Source organism: Hibiscus syriacus, unplaced genomic scaffold (genome assembly GCF_006381635.1).
Source record: "Hibiscus syriacus cultivar Baekdansim isolate YM2019G1 unplaced genomic scaffold, ASM638163v2 tig00110044_pilon, whole genome shotgun sequence".
NCBI lineage: Eukaryota > Viridiplantae > Streptophyta > Magnoliopsida > Malvales > Malvaceae > Hibiscus > Hibiscus syriacus.
The window spans coordinates 2049864-2056532 of NW_024062574.1; positions in this window are offsets into that span (position 1 = coordinate 2049864).

Below are 6669 nucleotides of genomic sequence, written 5' to 3' on the forward strand. Positions count from 1 at the left end.
TTAAAATGTATTTAATAAATTCGGTTTAGCGGTACCTATTATGTTGACAACTAATAATGTTTTAGGTAGAAAATATGAAAAACTATTAAAAAATTTGGTAACCGGTAAACTTTGGTTATCGGTAAGTATCTATCCTTTTTATAAAAGTGTCCATACTTTTAACATATCAAGTAAATTTTACCGGTTTTGTCATAATGAATCTGGTTTTGTCATATTTTTACCTGTTATATTGTAAATTATCTATCCTTTTTATAAAAGTGTCCATACTTATTTCACTGTGAAAATATATTTATTATTATCTTTAGTTAATATTGTTAAATTTAAAATCTAAATAATATTTTATAAAATATCAAAACAATCAAATAATTTTTTTGTGTAAATGAAATTATTAAATTAATATTGTAGGTGGAAAACATGAAACACTATTAAAAAAATTGAAACATAAATTACATAACTTTCAAAAAAGTATATATCATTTTTATAAAAGTGTCCATACTTATTTCACTGTTGAAAACATATTTATTATTATATTTGGTTAATATTGTTAAATTTAAATTCTAAATAATATTTTATAAAATATCAAAACAATCAAATAAAATTTTGTGTAAATTAAATTATTAAATTAATATTGTAGGTGGAAAACATAAAACACTATTAAATAAATTGAAACATAAATTACATAACTTTAAAAGCAGTTTTAAATCCTAAAAAGTGTCGATACTTTTAAGAAATATCGATCCAAAACGATATACCAGGTAAAAATATGATAAAACCGGTAACAAAATGATAAAACCGGTAAAATTAAAAGTGTCGATACGTTATATAAGGATCGACACTTTGTGAATTTAAAAGAGAAGCAGTTATAGCGCCTATAATGTGTCGATACTTTAAAAAAAAATATCGATCCACAACGATATAACAGGTAAAAATATGATAAAACCGGTATCAAAATGATAAAAACGGTAAAATGATACCGGATATATTGAAAGTGTCGATACTTTCGTAAGTACGTGTAATAAATTATCGACACTTTCAAAGAAATAGGTAATTATCCTTTCGAAAGTATCGACACCTGACATAAAAGTATCGACACTTTTGTATTTGTATCGATTAAATATAAATAACATATCCGATGAAAATATAAGCTAAATATCCTCTGAAAATAGATAGAACGGACGAGTTTTGGAAATCGAAGAGTAATTGTTGCTGCATTTCAGAAGGCGTTTCTAAAGCGAAGTTTGTTTGTTTGTTGCTGCAGTCGAATCGAAAAGTATGTTGTCGAAACCCTAATTTTTTATTATTACAGTAATCGCGATAGGGTTTTTTATGTGTTGTTTGGGGTTTTGGAGTAAGGAAGCATTTGGGACCGATTGCAGGTAGAAATAGATATTCAAGGAAAACGATAAATGTCGATACTTTTATTAAATATTATAGGTAGAAAATGATATTATAGGTTGTATAAATGTGCCGACACATTTTGGTGTGGCCATTCAAATTCTTTTGAAGAAAACCGTTTTACCACAAGAGTAGTTATCTATATTTGTATATTGAAAAGTGTATGTAACAAAATAATTTGATTTGCGTAAACTGATATATGAAGGAAAAATGGAGTCAATGGGTTGGAAAATTGTTGGTGGAGCAGATGACTTTGAAATTGAGGCCGAGACTCGAAAGCAACCAAAGGGTGGATATATGTACTTCTAGTAAGTATCAATGTCTTTTTGTTATTATTGTTGAAATGGTAATTGGATTAAAGTATCGATAAACTTTAAATTGATTACAAATTTTAAATGTTAACAGTATGGCCGAATGCAAAAGGATGAAGGGAGATGGCACACAGAGCGGTTCGGTATGTAAAATGAAATTGACATTGAGTAGTATTAGTATTTAGTGTTAATGTATTGATTAAGAAACGTTTATGTTTAATATTAGGTGAAAAAAGATGTGAGGTCCAAATGGAATTCAATGAGTGATGCTGAAAAGGAACCTTACATCACACAGTCAAGGAATGATAGTAAAGAATACAAAGAACGGAGGAAAGCACATGAAAATAAGGTATTCATTAAACTTGTAAATACGTTGATACAAAATATATAAGAACTATAACATTATATATTGTTAAAAATGTAGGAAGTTTCGACAAGATGCAGCATTAAAAGGGTGAATTTATTAATTAAACACCTTAAGGAGAAGGGTCAGTTGAATGTGCTGGGAGAAATAGGTTTTGGATCGTTGATCGGAGTAAGGGATCGACCTATTCGGAGGGAATTGTGTCGATCCTTGATGGCACAATTTGACGTCAGTCAATGTATGGCTAAGTATGGTGATTATTCATTCCCTCTGGGGGTATCGACTGCTGCAGCCGTATTGGGGGTACAAAACAAAGGCAAAAGTGTTATAGAAGTCTGTAGGAGTAAGAACTGGAAAGCACTTGCCTCCAAATATGGTTTGAATCATAAGGTGACATATACTGAAGTTGAAGAGGATATCAAAAGTGGATCTTACTTGGGGGATGAGCTGAAGGCCCGAGTTCTATTGTACCTTGTCGGTATATTTCTTTGTCCAACGGGTGATACGTCAACGAACAAGGAATATATGAAGCTCATTTGCGATGAAGGCTTGAAGGGTGAATTCAATTGGGCTGAATATATCCATTCGAGATTGATTGAATCAATTATCACCTTTAAAAAGGGCAGCCAGAGATACCTCAAAGGGTGCATAGCAATCTTAGAGGTAAATGAGTTGAATCACTTTTTGTGTTTTTATATAAAAATTCTAATTTTATTATAAATGCAGGTTGCACTGTTCGATTTTTGGTCGGGCTGTGAGGCAGTGCCGGCTTATGAAAGAACCGGAGTGGCACGCATCCGTGCATGGGGGAAGGAAGAGGTGGTTAGAGTGATGGTGAAGTTGAAGTTGGATAGAGGGAAGAAGCAAGAAATGGTAATAAATGTAATTAAATAATATTAAGAATATAATCAATGTCTTAATATTGTAATTTAATTTTTTGAAGGTTATTGGCAAGGATGTAGAGGAGGCAGTGGAGGCAGAGGAGAAGAAAGGAGGGATGGTTGTATTGGGGGATGAAGGTGAGTGGGACGACGGTGAAGCAAAACAGAGTAACTTCGACATTTTGATGTCTGAATTGGCTGATATCAAAAAAATCCAATTTGAAATCATGCAAAGACAATCAAGAGTCGAAGAGAAACTTGATCAAGTCGTAGAGAAACTCGAGAGGCATAAGGGGTAGTGGAAGGAAAAATAGATGGAGTGGTGAAAGAAGTAGAGGTGTTGAGGGGTGAAGTGGTGAAAGAAGTTTCGGTGTTAAGGGGTGATATTAAGATGGTGACGGGAGAAAAATTTGAGGGAGTGGTGAAGGAGGTTGTTGATTTGAGGAGTGAACTTACGGGGGTGAAGGGGGTGGTTGATAAATACTCGGATGAAGGAGCTCAATTGAAGGGTGAAATAAAAGATATGAAGAGCTATGTAGAAAAAAAGTACGATGAACTGAAAAAATATGAAGAAGAAAAGAGGGAGGAGGAAGAAGAAGAGATGGAAGAAATGAGGAGGAAGGAGAGGCCCAATGTGCTTTATACACCGGAGAGTGTCATAGCAGCAGTTTTGGATTCGGAATGTCCTGCACCCCAGAAGAAGAAGCAGAAGGTAAGTTTAATAAAAGAATACTTAATTTGATTTTTATTATGTTGTTGTGACAAAAATTTGTATGCAAAATTGTAGGTTGAAAAAGCGGACATTCCAACTGGAATTGATGACATCGAAGCTGCAATTTGTGATTATTTATGGAATAGCGAGTTAGAATCGGGGTAAGTGAAATATATTGTTTTGTGAGTGATATTTAAATATTTCATGACAAGATATTAATCCTAATGATTCATACAGATATTCTGTAATATCAATGGGAAATCAATTCGCTACTGTATACGACGTTGCAACGTTGAAGCCTACAGAATGGGTTGGCGGTGTGGTAAGTAGAAAGTAGAAAATAATAAAACTTATTGAATATGTTCTGATTGTGTAATTAATTTTGTTAGGTTATCGATTTGCTCGCCTGGACCATATGCTACGATTCTCAAAAGTCACACCGGAGGATTGGCTACCTTCCATACCTCTTAGTGGTGAGTTAAATTAATAAATATTGAAAAGTAGTGTTATAGACGGTAAATTAATAATGTTTGTTGCGTAATTACAGCAACAGGCGTTGGAAGCCAACAATAAAGAAAGTGTTGAGAATATTTCTACCTTCTGGGGTGTCATATTGGATAACTATGTGAAATTCACGGACTGTGAGAAGGTAAGACACCATACCAATTGCAAATGATGTTTTCGGATATAGAATGTTGAATTTTGTCAAATTGGGTGTGAAATTTGTTGCAGATAATGATCACAATAAACTACCATAATTCACACTGGTATCTGTTGGTGTTGGATATGGTAGATCATGTTGTAACAATATATGATAGTATGTTTACAACTGAAGCAGCTAAACAGAGAGTGAAGGATGCTAAGAGATTGGTATGTATGTATGTATGAAAGGACATTATGTAAATTATAATGCATAATTTTTTTGGTGCATAACTTCTTCTATTTTAATGCAGATTAAATATTAGATTCTTATAATAAGAAACGCATTTGGGTTGAGTCATGTGGATCTCTAGGAAAGTATCCCTTGAAAAACTTCAAATTTGTGGAGCATAAGAAGAATAAGCAATTGAATGGGTATGAGATGTTATCACAAATAGAAAGCTTAATTTATGCAGTATTCATCATAATTGACATGTGTGGTTTTCAAATTTTGTAACAGATATGATTGCGGCATGTATGTGATGATGTGGATGGAATCGATCGTTCTACAGGGGCAACTGGTGATTTTGTAAGTGGATAGAAAAAATTGTTTGTGGTAAAATTGTTAAAAGCCGTAGATTGAATGCTGTAGTTGACAATACTTAACGTTCTGACAATTTGAATATAGGTTGTTGGAGACTGGGATCGATCGCGAGTATTAAATGATCTCGTAAGCCACAATCAAAATGAACGAAGACAGGAGATAACAAAAGCCGCAATATTACATAAGAATAACAAAAGGATGCAATGATGTAAATGTCGAGTTAATTTTGTATAAGATTTATAATTTTGTATACGATTTATAATTTTGTATACGATTTATATTTTTTTATGTGAATATAATTATGAATGAGATGAGAAAAGTTAGCAGTATGTTGTTGTACATGTTTCTTATACACATTAAGGGTCATGTCGATACTAATATAGTTTGTGTCGATATTTTTTTTCTAGAATGAATTTTTACAAGGTGCATCAATAAAGTGTCGATCCATATATAAAAAGTGTCGATCCCAAAATCATCGAACCCAAAAGTATAATGTAATATGTAATTTTTTAATCTAACCGGTACAATTATACCGGTTTTATGAGAGAATAAGTCTAAATAATGTGTCGACACTAATATAGTTTGTGTCGATATTTTTTTTCCAGAATGAATTAAAAACAAGGTGCATCAATAAAGTGTCGATCCATATATAAAACGTGTCGATCCCAAAATCATCGAACCCAAAAGTATAATGTAATATGTAATTTTTCAATCTAACCGGTACAATTATACCGGTTTTATGAGAGAATAAGTCTAAATAATGTGTCGACACTAATAGTTTGTGTCGATATTTTTTTCCCAGAATGAATTAAAAACAAGGTGCACCCATAAAGTGTCGATCCATATATAAAAAGTGTCGATCCCAAAATCATCGAACCCAAAAGTATAATGTAATATGTAATTTTTAATCTAACCGGTACAATTATACCGGTTTTATGAGAGAATAAGTCTAAATAATGTGTCGACACTAATATAGTTTGTGTCGATATTTTTTTCCCAGAATGAATTAAAACAAGGTGCACCCATAAAGTGTCGATCCATATATAAAAAAGTGTCGATCCCAAAATCATCGAACCCAAAAGTATAATGTAATATGTAATTTTTTAATCTAACCGGTACAATTATACCGGTTTTATGAGAGAATAAGTCTAAATAATGTGTCGACACTAATATAGTTTGTGTCGATATTTTTTTTCCAGAATGAATTTTTACAAGGTGCATCAATAAAGTGTCGATCCATATATAAAAAGTGTCGATCCCAAAATCATCGAACCCAAAAGTATAATGTAATATGTAATTTTTCAATCTAACCGGTACAATTATACCGGTTTTATGAGAGAATAAGTCTAAATAATGTGTCGACACTAATATAGTTTGTGTCGATATTTTTTTCCCAGAATGAATTAAAAACAAGGTGCACCCATAAAGTGTCGATCCATATATAAAAAAGTGTCGATCCCAAAATCATCGAACCCAAAAGTATAATGTAATATGTAATTTTTTAATCTAACCGGTACAATTATACCGGTTTTATGAGAGAATAAGTCTAAATAATGTGTCGACACTAATATAGTTTGTGTCGATATTTTTTTCCAGAATGAATTTTTACAAGGTGCATCAATAAAGTGTCGATCCATATATAAAAAGTGTCGATCCCAAAATCATCGAACCCAAAAGTATAATGTAATATGTAATTTTTCAATCTAACCGGTACAATTATACCGGTTTTATGAGAGAATAAGTCTAAATAATGTGTCGACACT